Raw genomic sequence first — 14,779 nt, 5'->3', positions numbered from 1 at the left:
GTCCCAGGGGCTGTCCCCAGTGTTGGAGTCAGTGTCCCCTACAAGGGAGGAGATCCTCCAGAGGCCCACGGACAAGTATTGTCTTAGCCTCTGTGTATATCCAGCTCTTCCGACTCCTGTGGGGGCCCAAGGAGACTTTGCCATCCTTGCCTTTTGGACTGACAAAAGACACAAACACAGGAAAGATTTGGGACAGCCCAGGACCATGCATGTAATTCAGAGCCCAGAGCATGCTGCAGACCACGGCCAAGGCTTGGGTGAATCCAGGGGTCCAGGGTAAGGCAGACCCTGCGTAGGTAGGATGTGTTGTGTTTGACTGCATCAGTATGGTAATTACCACCCACAGGTCCCTAATTAATTTTATTTTAACATGATATGACTAACTTGTGGCTGTTTAATTAAAATTAATAAAGTTTGAATTTAGCTCCTCCATGACACTGGCCACAGTCCAAGGGCTCAGTAGCCACATGGGACTGCTCAGATAGTGTCCCATCAGCACAGAGAGTTCTCTTGGGCGGTGCTAGAATGCTGATGGAATCTGTTGAGGTTCCTAAGGGCACACTGGCTTCTCTTGGTGCCTAGTTAAATTCCATCCTGCTCTGGGGTGGGCGAGGTCAGAGCTGGCCGGCAGCCTTGGAGTGGGGAGCGTGATGTGCCGAGAACCCGAAGTGGGGGTTGCCCCGTCCCACCCCCTGGGAAACCTGCAAGCTCCTCTGAGGTGAGCATCCCCACCGGTCTGGTTCACAGAAAGCGCGGGTTGGCCGGGGTCTGCTGACTGCCCTGCCCGCTCTGTCCCATCAGGCTCAGATGAGTGTGTATTTAGCAAGGACTGTCCTGGCCTTGCCTTGGCTTGTCTGCTGCTTTCTTGTGCTGTCTTCCTCTGTCATTGTAACTCCTCCCATCTGTCTGTCTGTCTCATTAGACCCAAGGCCCTCTTGGGCAGGGCCTGTGTCTTTTTCTTCCCTTATTTTGCCTACATCAGGGCACAGGACCGGTGCCCAGCAAATTCTTAAGGAATCATTCGACATGACTTCGAGCTGCGTAATGCGAGGAAAGCTTGCCCAGGACCCTGGTCCCATCTTTCCTTGGGTTAACTTAGGTGGGTAGATCTGTACAGGGGTGTTGGTGGGCTGGTGTCTGGCCAGATGTGGCATGTGTATCAGGCAGGAATGGCTCCAAAGAGGGGAATGCCCAGAGCCTCGAGGTGGGAGGGAAGGTGAAGGGAACCCTGTTGCCATCTTGTCCTCTTGTCCCCCTGCTCTTCCTGGGAGGTGACCCATGGGGCAGAGGGCAGGCCATATCCTGGAAGCCCACTGCTAGATCTTGGGTTTAGCCCACAGTAGCCCAGGCCTGGTGGCCGTCTTCAGCAGATGCGAGGGCAAATGGACCTCCCTGGACAAGCCTGAGAAGTGGCCACTCCAGCTGCCACTCAAAGTGTTTCGTGGGAAACTGGGTTCTGCAGGGGGACAGGATGCAGCCACTTGAGGAACGGGTCTTGCTCCCCTGCTGACCCTTGCATGACTTAGAAATCTGGTGGCATTTGCTTTCCTGTCTCTGAGCCTCCGCTGGCCACGCACAATGCACTGGGAGGCTGGGGGAAAGCCTACCCCCAACGGCAGTGGGTGTTTAGAAACTAGGAGTTCAAAGTCAGGGGCATCTCTAGCTTTGCTGGTGCACCTACTTCACACTCTTCACGTTCACATCTGCTGAGCCTTTGGACCCATGGCCGTGTGAATTGGTGGGGAGACAGCATTACTCCCGTTTGATCAGTAAAGAAACCGAGGTCATGACTTGTAGGGCTGAGGAATAGCTAACGCTGTGCAGGCATGGGTGTCAAATGTTCCTGCACGCTCCTAGGAAGGTTGAGGGCTGCCAGAGCCTGGGTGGGTGTTAGGGGGCTAAGCAGCCTTAGACAATGCTCTTGTGTAAAATCGCAGCCTGGCTGAAGGGGAGCGAGAGAATGTGTGTGTTGAAGGCCTGGTCCTGGTCCTTTCTGCCTCCCGTGTTTCAAAATGGGGCTGCCTCAGAGTCAGGACTCTCCTGATGCGCCATCGGGAGAGTTTCCATTTCCTGTGGCCCAGCCTGTCCCTGGTCCTGGGCCCCAGGTTGGAGGATGGGAGGTTTTCCTAACCACCCCCCCACCCCAGCACCCCTCACCTCAGCCCAGCCTCTCTGTGCGAGGAGGGCTCACTCTACTTTTCTGTACCTTCAGCACAAAACAGCTCTGTGTTGCTTCACCCTGGTTATGCCCCAGTCAGCCGGGGATGGGAGATGGGTGGGGGCCTGTCCCCGCAGGGTGGAAAAGCTGAGGCGGCTGTGCCTTTTTTTTTTTTTTTTTTTTTTGTGGTACACGGGCTTCTCACTGTTGTGGCCTCTCCTGTTGCGGAGCACAGGCTCCGGACGTGCAGGCTCAGTGGCCATGGCTCACGGGCCCAGCCGCTCCGCGGCATGTGGGAACTTCCCAGACCGGGGCACGAACTCCTGTCCCCTGCATCGGCAGGGGGACTCTCAACCACTGCGCCACCAGGGAAGCCCTGGCTGTGCCTTTGTGCTTTTGTGACAGCGAAGGCAGGGGAGGCGGGTGGGGGGCACCGGTTGCATGTATCAGGCTCTGTTCCTTTCCCACTGTATTTGGGGATCCCCTTTGTATCTCATCCCTGTGACCTCCAGATAGGGGCCTTGGTGGCCAGAGCCCCTGGTGCAACTGGTGTGGTGAGAGGTCTGTGTCCGGCTGTCTGGGGCTTGGGGAGTCTGCACCTTAGGGCACAATCCCCCTTGCATCTGGCCGAGTGACGTTCACAGTTGTCACCATCGTGGTCTGTCTTGGCTCTTGTCTCTAGTTGTGACTCAGTCTTCCAGTGGTGAGATTTGATCTGGGATTTGATCTGCCATTGAGGCAGAAGGCTCCCCACCCTGCACACAGTTCCATCCACCCCAAAATGCCTGTGCCAGTTCGCTGGTCGTTTCTTGTACAATTTATTCCAGAGACGATGGAGACCAGCTGTTGTCCGTCTCCAGCTGGAGACTGAACCAAAGGAAATGGGCTTGGACTGCAGCCGCGGGTATTTAGGTTAGCGTCAGACAATAAGGAAGGGTTTTGTGACAGGTGGTTGGCCCTCAGGAGGATCCTGCAGGGGGCTTCGTGGAGAGGCACGGGGCTTGGGTCATGCTTGGCGGCAGCAGGGCCAGGTTTGGGGGGAGCCGTGGTTTGTAATAAACAGGCCGGGAGGGTTACGTCACAGGCATGGCGAGACTCCGCTGCCGCCTCTCATGCAGGATTAACACCACCACCTAGTATCCCCCGGCCTGTTTTCTTCTCTTTTTTTCTTTCTTCCCCGCCCACCCCCCCGCATTAGTGAAGAGGTTTACAGTTTAACCATCTGGTCGTCTTAAACAAATTATAATAAATGGGTAGACTTAATAATCCCTTATCATCAGAACCCTAACCTTCAAGGATAGGCAATTATTACCCGAAGCTGCCAGCCACAGGTGAAGGGAGAGGGGAAGGAGCAGGTGGAGGGGTCCCTTTTTTGGGCCCTTGGGTGGAGACAGTTGGACGGTGGTCTGGGGTGCGGTCCTCTGCTGGGTAAGAGGTGAGGGTATTGGCCACATCCTTCTCCCAAGGGCGTGGGTGTACCCGGATGGGATGAATGTGGTGAGGCTGCGGGCAGCTTTCATCCCGTGGAGGGGGAATCGGGGGGTGTCAGTTGCTGGAGAGCCTTGTCCTCAGGAACCCAGCAAGGGGACCCAGGGGAGGCGTCTGTGTCCAGAGGAACAGGGCTGGCAGCTCCCAGGGCTCAGGAGAGCTTTATGGAACAGAGCGTCGTTTTTCCCCTCGGCTGGAGGAGCCACGAAGCAGCGGCATGCATGGGGCCCAGGGTGTGGGGCGGACCTGTGGCCCTCAACCCTGACACCCATCCTGGGCACCCCCTCTCACCGCCTGCCGGCCTCCTTCCTCAGGAATCCTGATGGTTCCAAAGTCTGCCGTGCAGCTGACTCACCAGGGCTAGGACCTCTGGTGACTCTGGCCTGGCAGACAGGTAGGGTGGGGTGAGGTGAGGAAAAGGCACTGGGCAGAGAAATACAAAGCCATCACCCCGGGTGGCCACACCTGCCAGGACTGCCCACCTCATCCAGCCAGAACCCATGTTAAATATAGCACCAGCACCCACCTTCACCCATCTTCGTGCCCCGGAAGGCGTGGTTGTGGAAGGCATACATCTCAGAGACTGAGTCGTCATTTGGCAAATATCGAGTACCTACTGGTGCCAGGTTCTGTTCTGGGAATGAGGGATGAGTGAAATCTCTGCCTTCAGAGCCCGTAGTCTATTCGGGGGAGATAAATAGTAGGCCAGATAGCAGATACCTAATAGAATGTCATGGGGCGATAAGTACTGTCCCAAGCCCTGATCTTCCAGGTGGTGGTCGCCAGGAAGGAGGGCATTGCAGGTGACAACTGGCCAGCTCTGTATTCACAGCTCTGGAGGCCCTGTGCCCGGGCATAAACCCTCGGAGTGGAGGTGGCCTCCCCACCGCCCTGTTCTTCCCAGTTTACTTTTCCACCCAGTGCGCACCCTGTATGCCCAGCACCAAGCTGTGCATTGTTTCACGTAATCTGCACCCCAACCCAAGGAAGTCCTGGTACCCCCGCTTTCCAGAGACGGAAGGAGAAGCTCAGAGGGTGAGAGGACATGCTCCAGGTAACCTGCTGGTGGGCGATGGAGCCAGGAGTTGAACCCATGTGTGTCTGCTCCAAAGTCCAGGCCTTTCCCCCCTCTGCCCCCATGCTGCCTGCAGAGGGTCCCAAACTTGACATGCGTGATTTTGGGGTGGATCAGCAGCTTGTGTGGTCCAGGCTAATGTGTGGGCGGGGGCTCTGGAGAATGGGAAGCAAGGTGGCACAGACAGGGTGGGGCTGCTGAGCTGTTGATGAATCTCCTTCAGGTCCTCATCCCAGGATGGGGAGATGGCAGGTCAGCAGTTCCTGCGACCTCCTTTGTGGCCTGCTTGAGGGCTGTTTTTAGAAACCTTGAGGGGCTGGTGACTTCCCGTGTTTGCTCCTTCCACCCCACTATGAGGTTGGGGTAAACCTAAGGCATCTCTGGGTGAGGGGGGAGCACAAGCATACGTTCATCCGAAATCATCCCAGGATTAGATCCACGGATGTGACTGCACACCCTTTTATAGCTCTCCATCACCGGTCACTCGTGTCTGCCTCTCTCCCGTCACTCACCTCCCCTGATCCACTTTGGTTGGCATTTCTGAGCCCTGTCCCAGGAGGGGGGATGGGTGGCTTGCTTGTTTGGTGCAAAGGGCCCTCAACTGAGTCAGGGGGCTTCCGGCTGGTTCTTCTCTGTGCTTTGTCATCAGCTTGCTGTGTGAGCTCTTCTGGGTCACTAGCCCTCTCTGATCAGTTCCCTCGGTTACAAAATGGGAATAACAATATCCATTTTGCTTGCCTTGCCCACAGGGTCTTGAGTCTCAAATGAAATTAGGGCCAGAGGAGTGGTAGGTGTGAAAGGTGCCTGATGGATGGGGTTTGGGCCAGGAGGAGGGAGCTGCTGGCTTTGCCCTCCTCAGCCTTGTTACAGAGGAGCTGAACAGGACCCAGAGAGGTTTGCCGGCTTGCCTGGAAAGGACAAGCCAGGAGCCGAATCCCCTGCATGGACCTCTCACTCCCTAGTGACCCATACCCCTATGGGGAAGGAGGCAGGTAATCTGCACACCTGGCATGTTTGAGGTGTCCTGGCTGAGTAATGTCCTGCCCTCGAGTTGTTGACCCACTGGTAGGAAGATGTCTGTTGGCATCAGTCAAAGTAGAAAGATGTCAGATACTCCCAGGATCTGGATTCTGGGGGCAGAGGAGGGGCCAGGTCATGAATCCAGGCCAAGCGTCCCAGATAGGGAAGGGATACTAGTACAAGGCCATGGGTCGGGCCACAGCCACCCAGAGCGGGGCAGTGGTTGTGAATTGGGGGCAGGGAAGCTGCAGGTGAAAGGTGCCCCTCTGGTCATTTAAGCCTCACTGCACGTTCCCCTTGCCCCAAGTACTTAAGAAGATGAAGCAGGGAGTGAATTTTCAGAACGTGGCTCCAGGGGGTTATCTGGTGTGTGTGTTTGGGTGGGAGGGGGCTCTTTCCTACTCCCCAGGGCCGGCTCTCAGGCAGCAGGACTGTGGAACCGGGACTGGGTCCTTGAGGTCCCCTGGGTCTGCACACAGGGATTTCCAGTCTCACTCATCAGCTCAGCCCTCCAGGTGCCTGAGAACACTTGCTGACGTCCCATCCTGAGCTCAGGCCCCAACAGCCCTTGTCTGTTTGTTTTAGCCAAACCCTGCTGCCCACCCGCTGGGGCAGCCAGTCCCTGCACCGCTCTGCCCTGGCCTCAGCTCTCATGGGAGGGGCGCCCAGCTGCCCCGGGGGAGGGGGGAGTGTTACCGTCCCAGCCTGAGAACAATGGGGGCAGGGTCACCTGCCTTGTTTTCATTGTCCCTCCTGAGTGCAGGCAGGGCTCCCGGGCCTGAGAAAGTCGGAAACCCAGAGGTTTCTGCTGAAAACGCTCTCACCTCTGGCACGGGCTTTCCCCATGAGCGTGGGACCTCGCAGCACCTCTGAGCTCTGCAAAGGCTGCTGAGAGATGGCCCAGGAGGGGAAGCCCAAGGGTGGACTGGAGGACAGTCATCCATCCATGGCTGCTGTGCTGACCCCGGGGGTGGGGCTGGGCTAGGCCTTCCCCCTAACAAGGAGTGAGGGTAGTTCGGGTCCGGGTCAGTGGTTTTGAAATCGGCTGTACGTAATATTAGAGTCACCTGGGGCAGCTTTTAAGCATCCAAGTTCCCAGTCCACACCCCAGGCCATTTCTGTCTGAATCTGCGGGTAGGACCCAGGCATGAGTATTTCCCCAGGCTCCCCCTGAGTGATCTCCACGTGCAACCAAGTTAAGAAGCAGTACTGTAGGGACCCCTCAAGCGTGCATTGAGGGTGAGGGTGGGATACCACTTTCCACCTTGCCTGATGAGGGTGTGTGGGTTTCTGGGGTTGGGGGGATTGTATTTTGAACACCAGGTGCGTCCTCTGGCTGGCTGCTTCCTCCCTGGGCTGAGGGAGGGCAGCCTGGCCAGCACCGGGCAGGTTACTTTAGGGACCAAGGCGAAGTGAGGCGCCTTCCTCATCCTGCAGTGGGATCTGGGAGGGGATGAGGAATAGGGCTCGCTTCTGACTCGGGCAGCCCGGCTTGCGGGGGCTCAGGAAGAGCTGGAGCTGGTGGCCAGTGAGCTGAGTCCTGAGAATGAAAATGTATTTTCTCGAATGTGCTGTGGATTTTCCTGGAGCTTGGGAGGTGCTGAACTGGGCCCTGAAGTCGTGGTTCTAGGCAGAGGAAAATGTGAATTGTCCCCAGACAGGGGGACCCCTGTAGTCATAGGCCAACCTCCTCATTTTTTTTTTTTTAAAAGGCTTCAAATGGTTATTTATTTATTCATTTATTTATTTCTGTGTCGGGTCTTCATTTCTGTGCGAGGGCTTTCTCTAGTTGTGGCAAGCGGGGTCCACTCTTCATTGCGGTGCGCGGGCCTCTCACTATCGCGGCCTCTCCCGTTGCGGAGCACAGGCTCCAGACGCGCAGGCTCAGTAGTTGTGGCTCACGGGCGTAGTTGCTCTGTGGCATGTGGGATCTTCTCAGACCAGGGTTCGAACCCGTGTCCCCTGCATTAGCAGGCAGATTCTCAACCACTGCGCCAACAGGGAAGCCCCAACCTCCTCATTTTACAGAGAAGTCATGTTGGCAGATGTCAAGGGTACCTGGAGAGTCTCGGTAAGCAACCTGAGCTGAACCAGGGTCTTCCTAGTTGTACATTGACTTCCTAGCGTACCAACCAAGGCTCCAACAATTTGTCTTTCCTTCGTTCAGCTAAAAACATTATAAATATCCGGGTAGGCATTGGAGCAAAACTGAAAACGCAGATAAGCAAAACAGAAGTCTGCAAAGTCCACATTACAAGAGCCCAGGTCTGGTTGTAACTGAGATGAGGTGTGGCCCTGCCCCCAGGTCCCTGCACCTGACCCGCAGACACCTGCTCTCCGCCTGGGAGAGACAGGGCCCGGGTGAGCCAGGCCTGCAGCTGGTGTAGGTGTCAGGGTGGCACCATTGGGCCCTCGCCAGTGCCCTGCTCGTAAACTGGGCCTGCCCTCTGAGCCACACCTGGTCACCTGGGCTGCAGGGAGAGGGCGGGAGGAATACCGAGGATGCCTTCTCCCTGCCCACGCATCCACATCCTCCCTCCTGGACGGGGAGCTGGAAGGCTGAGCCCGGCACCCACACCCATCACCCCCACTTAGGCAGCGGTGAGGGGATGAATCACCTGTGGAGCTTGTTAGCCACTCGGCGCCCAGGTCCACTGCACAGAGTAGCTGCGAGTGAGGCCCAGGCATTGTATTTATTTAAACTCCCAGGTGGTTCCATTGGGCAGCTGGGAATGAGAACGGCTGCCTCAGGGACTGGGTGGTACCCAAGGTCTCTGAGCCTCAGTTTAGCATCTGGAAACAATTCCGATGCCCCTCCCCCGCCCCCACTTTAGGAAGGTTTGAGAAGCTGAGTCAGCGTGAGAGAGGGAGAGTGAGAGGAGTGAAGATAATTGAGGGCTTAGATAATAGTCTTCAGTCCTCGAATTCGTCTTGGGAATAAGAGAGGTAACAGGTGCTCACCTTCTTGCCAAGGCACTTTGGGTCTGCCAACAGTCCCCGAAAGACGGTCAGAGGGAGGGCTGGCCAAAAAGCTGGACAAGTGAGCTCTACCCACTAGCCCCCTGCCTGCCCATTCCCCCTCCTTACACTGCAGCACGGAGCCCCAGTACATGGGATCTGGGACCCTCCCCTGCCCCCTTTATCTGTTCATCAGTTCGTGGTGTTAAACAATGTCAAAAACATTGTTCTGAACAAGCCCAAACTCTAAATATATTTGCCTGAAAAGTGCCTGCGTTAGGTTTACTAATCTCCACTTCTGTCTGTTCTGTTCAGAAGCGCCCCCAACTCCCTTGGCCCCCTACCCTGAGGAGGTTCTTTGTTAGATAACAGATGGACGTACAGACAGATGTGGACACACAGGAAGGAAGAGCCCAGCCCAGAGAGCAGGGGGGTGGATGGGCATTTGGCTGCCCTGTGAAGCTGGGGGCAGCTTGGCGGGGGCTTCAGGACTGGGGTTCAGAGAAGCCACCACGCCTGGCCTTGGCCTCACCTGAGAGCGCAGCGTGAGGACCAGCGTGTGGCCTTGCTCCCTCCGCAGCCGGCCTGCCTTGCTTGGCTGTGCGGGAAACCGGCCAGGGTGGCGGGGAGCCTCTGGCGGGCAGAGGTCCGGAGAGATGGGCCTTCTGACGGATGGGGTGGCACATCCTGGGTGTGCCTCTGCCACCTCAGGGGGAGCCTTAACACACACCCCCGACCCTAAGGTCCCCCGACTAGCTGTCTGGGGGCCCAGGAGCACCTACCTGCTGAGCCTCGGTGTCCCTGTTCTCACCCAGGCTTGTCCTGCAGGTGCAGAGAAGTAAACCCCTCGACCTTTGATTTACCTTTGGGGACAAGCGGTCTTCCCCCCCGGGGTGTTGAGTCACCACTGGGTCTGGTTTCCTCATGACACTGACTGAAGGTGCGTTCATTCAGCGCTTCCAGCGTCCTAGGTGCTTTTCATGTTTGGGGTAGGTGCTTTTTTTGGCAGACGGAGCAGCTAAGGCTGATAGGCTGTTATTTACCCAGAGACTTGGTGCCAGCAATTGAGAGAGGACCGCCCCCCGCCCAAGTCACACCCAGGTCAGCCCCACATTTCCGTGAGTTTCTCCCAGGAGAAGGCCAGGTCTGGTTCGACAGAGAGGCCTGTCGCCCCCCTTTATATTCCTTTCCCTGCTCTCCACACGTCCACAGCCCCTTAGGAGAGTTTCCGGAGGGGGCAGGCCTCCCCTTCCTGCAGGAAGGACAGTCCCTCCAGTCACCCCAGGGACTCTCCCAGCCCCACTGCCACCCGCTCTGCCCTCTTGGACGAGGGGGCTTTTGTTTGCCTGCCTCACCTCACCCCTTCCCAGCCCCTGACCCCCAGGACCTTCAGCCCCCTGCCCTCTGTTCTTGCAGCCTGCTGACCACACCCTTCCCTCCCCACCAAACACGTTGGATGCTGTTGGTTCCAGCAGCCCTGCACTCACCCCCTGACCCCGCCAGCCACACTCTTACTGGGGTCTGACTGTGCTTCCCGCCCTCTTGCTGCTTGTTGCTGCCCCTTGTTGCTGATGAATTTATTAAAGCCCTGCTCCTTGTTGCTGATGAATTTATTAATCAGTTCGTTTACTCACTTCTTTAACAAATGTTTGTTGAGCACCTACTGTGTGCCAGGCCGTGTCCTCGGCTCTGGGGATACCGCAGATAAAAGTCCTGCGCTCGTGGAGCTTACCTTCTGGGGGGTGGTCTCTGCATTCCCATGGATGTTTCCCTTGCGTTTGCCTGGTTGTGTTCTAGAGACCCGGCTTCACTTCTGTAGCTGAGAAGCCCACCCTGCACCCCCTGTCCCCTCTCCCCAGCTGTGGACAGCACAGGGGTTAAGAGCCAGACTGCCTGGGTTCACACTCCAGCTCCACCACTGCCTAGCAAGTTACTTAGTTAGCCTCTGTGCCTCATTTTCCTCAGCTGTAAATGGAGGTGAGCGTACCTACATTACAAGGTTGTAAAGACTTAACAAGCTGAGTGATTTTTTTGTTTCTGTTTTTGTTTTTTTTTTTGCGGTACGCGGGCCTCTCACTGTTGTGGCCTCTCCTGTTGTGGAGCACAGGCTCTGGACGCTCAGGCTCAGCGGCCATGGCTCACGGGCCCAGCCGCTCTGTGGCACGTGGGATCTTCCCAGACCGGGGCCCGAACCCGTGTCCTCTGCATCGGCAGGCAGACTCTCAACCACTGCGCCACCAGGGAAGCCCAAGCCGAGTGATTTAAAGTGCTCTGATTGGTGCCTGTCATAAAATAGGTGCTCAAATATCAGCTACCATTCAAATAGAAACTATCATCTATGAAATGAGGAGTAATCAACGATGCCCTGCCCACCTCCCAAAGTGGCTGGGAGGGCCAGGTGAGAGGGACATTAAAGGTTGTTCCTACTCCTCCAAGCACCGTGCACACATGACATTGGTCTCATTCCCCTTCCAGGCCGGAGGGACCAAGTGAGCGGAGGCGGAATGAATTAGGGATGGATGTAGCCAAGGATGGTGAGGGACGTCCGCTTGTGTACCTTGACGCAGCGCGGATCCAGTGGAGGCTGGCATCCAGGGCATCCTTGAGGCCGATCCTACATGAAGGGGCCCTTGTGACCTGAGCGTGAGGTCTGCCGCGAGAGCTGGAGGCAGGCAGGGCGGTGGCCCTGTGGGTGCCCCTAGCTGCTGTCCACAGGCAGGCTGCCACCTGGACTTGTTTTCCCCACTGGCCTGATGAAGGCAAAGGCCCGACCTCAGCCCCGCTGCCCGTGTCTGCAGGTGGGCACCAGCTACGGGATGTACCCTCCCTGCAACACTGCAGAATGAATCTCCAGGATGGGGAGGCCTGGCACTGCCTCTGCACAGGAAACCCCAGACCCCTGGGGGATGAGGCACCGTGGGGAACCCCGATTGCATGGACAACGAGATTCTGGGAGGGTGGTGTCTGGGGCAGCATGTTGCCTGAAGCCACAGGCAGGGGCGGGAATGTCTCCTCCCGGAGGGCTCAGGTCCGAGTGGATTGGGCTGGTTTTAGGGCACTGTTTTTCCAGGTGGTGCGAAGGGGTGGAGGTATGCACTGGCCTCCTTCCTGTGGCCTGTGTGGGACAGGGGTGGGGCACCAGCGGCCAGGGCCCAGGTGGGGCAGCCTCTACTCCTGGCTTCCTTGCTTTTAGCATCCCGACCTTAGGCTACTTTCTTAACTTCTCAGCCTTAAATCCTCGTTTGCAAAAGGGAAAAGACTATGATGTCTTCCCAGCAGGATTCTTTCCTCCTTAAAGATGAGCTGAAGGCACATAAAGTGCTCAGCGCGTTTGGTGCATAGTAACCTCTCAGTAAATCACAGCTGCTTTATTATGAGGGTGACAGGCGGGGAGGAGAGCTCTATTCCATCCTCAAACCAGAGCCGGGCCTGGGCTGTGTGCGGCATCCCCCCTCTCCCATCACTCTCCAGGGATGTGTGGAAAATGAAGATATTGTCTTGTGTGAATTTGGAAGCCAAGTTAAAGAATCCTGTGAGTGAACAGGGGCCGTCTCCTCCTGAGAAAGCTGTTTCCCTAACCTCGGGGGACGGGATGCTGTGTCCAATGGCTCCCCCTCACCCAGGGATGGCCTCAGTCCTGAGTCAAGCCCCTGTGTTCTGGGGGACCTCTCTACCGGCCAGTGGGACCCTGACCCTGACCGTAACCAGTGAGGTGTTCCGACTGAAGCCACAGCAACCCGGGGTGGGCGCAGGGAGCAGGCAGCCCAAGTCCACATGCGGACGTCTGCTCCCCGAGCCTAGCTTTCCTCCTTTGTCAAGTGATGCCTGGCAGAATCGCAGGAAGAGCCCGTTAGGGAATATATAGAAAAGCCCCAACAAGAGGCGTCTGACGCACAGCAGCACTAAAATCCTGCCAGTCTCCCCAGCATTGGGATGGAGCCAAGCTGATTCCCAGGCCAGCTGCTTGGGACCCATGGGCAGAGAGAAGGCAACAACAGGGGTGCTGGGGGCGTCCACGGACGGGGAGAGCAGCGAAGGGAGAGAGGTGGGGAGCCGGGCTGACTTGCAAGAGACAGTCTAGAACCTGGCCCAGTTCTGCCATTTAACCTCTCAGCCACAGTCTCCTGACCTGACCAGTGGATATAACTACCGCCACTGGCCTGTTGTAAGGGTGAGTGGTGCTTCTGGCCCTAGAGGGCTTAGGGCCCTTCAGAATGTCCCCTTTGCCTGCCCCCCCTCTGGGTGACCATGGAGAGATAACGGAGGTCAGGGGGACAGCTCATGGGGCTGTGGCTCCCTGATAATCCAGGGCAGAGGCTGGGTCTGAGGGCTGTGCCCCAAAGGACACACCATTGGTGGAGTGAAGAGCAGGAAGCCAGCTTTTCTACTGCAAAGCTCCCAACCATAATGCCCTCTTCGGTTACCCTGTTTTGCCAGTTCTTAACGTTTGTTGTCTCCTTAGCCCTTACTAAGTGATTCCCAAGTCGCAGATCACCTTTGGCAATCCATCCAGTGTTATCTCAGTGGGGGCAGCATGGACGTGGCGTGTGGGGCTGTCCTGTGGGTGGCAGGGCATCTCACCTCTCTGGTCCCTGCTCCCCTCATGTCAGGAGCACCCCCAGCATCCACTAGAGTAGATGTGTGGGAGGACAGGGATTTCGTCCCTTCACTGCTCTCTCTCTGGTGCCCGGAACAGTGCCTGGCACATACAAGGCACATACTCAGGCAGCATTTCCAAACACTTCCAGAGGGTGCTACCACCCCAGTTGAGAACCCCTGTTCCAGTCACACCTTCACCATCGCTGATGTGTGCTGGTCTCCCTGCGTCTAAACACTTTCCATTATCGGAAATGGATGACTGCCAAGGGCAGTCCATTCTGAGGTAGCTCGTTATCCAAAAAAGCCACCCCCGTTCCCTTGGGCACCTTGGCCCACTGGTTAACATATCATGAAGTCCGACACCCAAGAATGGAACAGAGTGCCCCCCATGTGGCCTGACCTGCAGAGGACAATGGGCTCGTTGCCTCCCAGCCCTGAAAAGATAAGGTATTGACACTGCCTGAGATTGTATTTACTTTTCTTTTGGCAGCCGTACCAGTGTTTGTTGGCTTGTGGTCAGCTGAAACCCAAGGACTTTCCCCTTCAACCCTGTATGGGTCAGTGCCTTCTCACCCAAAGTGTAAGACATGAAAAATTTAAAAGACAGCCCTATCTTGTTAGTTTGGGCCCATTTTTCCAGTCCAGATGATTTTGAGTCCCAAACTGCCGTTGGCAGTGTGTTAGCTATCTTCCCATCCCAGCCTTGTCCCAGTTTTGCATCCTTTGCAGATTAAACTGGTCAGCCATCTTTGTCCTTACTGTGTTGTAGATTAAAAGACTGAAGAGGCCTGGCCTTTGGCATGATAATGGAGACCTCAGGCCAGGTGGATAATGATCAGTACTTCTTGGGGTTGTTCATCTGCCTTTACGTGGACCCGGATTAACCCCGGTTCCTCCCTACATTTCTCTGTCTTGTCCACGTGAAATATCTTTAAGCCCATCTGTTCAGTTGCCTTGCTGCTATCCAGATTGACTGCATTCCACTGAACTTCAAGGCTTTGCAGCCTCTTTGGAATGGGAGATGCACTTAGCTGAGCATGACTTGCTCTGGTGAACCTGTGCTAAGTAGCTTCCAGTGCCCACCACTTCCTCTTTGAATATGCCAAATGTTCTACTGTTTCCAAAGAAGAGTCAGCAAGAGTTCAGGTTTGAGTTTCTAGAATCCACCCTTTTCGTTCGTATGAGAAGGCGGGGGTAGGGTGGCGGGGGGCAACTTGTCTTCTGACATCTTTCCTGTTCCTCCGGGATTCCATGGGGATGACCAGGGGTGGTGCCCCAGTCCCATGATTTCCTGGTCAGTTGTCATCCGTCTTGGGCTGTGCTTCCTGACAATGCTGCACTAACCCCCCCCATCCCCCCCCCCCCGCCCGAAGATGGATATCTGAGATAACAAAGGCTGCGGCCAAAGGGAGCTGAGCAGTTCTGCTTTCCCTGCCATCTGTTTAACATTAACATCCAGGGCCCTGGGACTTTTCATTCTC

At 56.3% G+C, this 14,779-nt stretch overlaps 1 protein-coding gene and 1 long non-coding RNA gene across 3 annotated transcripts in view; one reads left to right on the top strand and one right to left on the bottom strand.

The window, feature by feature from the left end:
- The window catches only part of KCNK5 (potassium two pore domain channel subfamily K member 5), a 37,916-nt gene that overhangs the window by 14,795 nt on the left and 8,342 nt on the right, over positions 1-14,779 (top strand). The gene's annotated exons all lie outside the window — the stretch shown is intronic.
- Positions 7,522-9,494, bottom strand: LOC309813185. The gene is made up of 3 exons (XR_014295449.1): positions 9,482-9,494; positions 7,800-7,908; positions 7,522-7,703 (listed from the first exon to the last, which is right to left on the bottom strand). It is a non-coding gene; the product is annotated as an uncharacterized lncRNA (long non-coding RNA).

The sequence above is a fragment of the Mesoplodon mirus genome (assembly GCF_964341445.2).
Source record: "Mesoplodon mirus genome assembly, chromosome: 12".
NCBI classification, from domain to species: domain Eukaryota; kingdom Metazoa; phylum Chordata; class Mammalia; order Artiodactyla; family Ziphiidae; genus Mesoplodon; species Mesoplodon mirus.
This window is presented reverse-complemented; position numbering and strand designations above follow the sequence as displayed.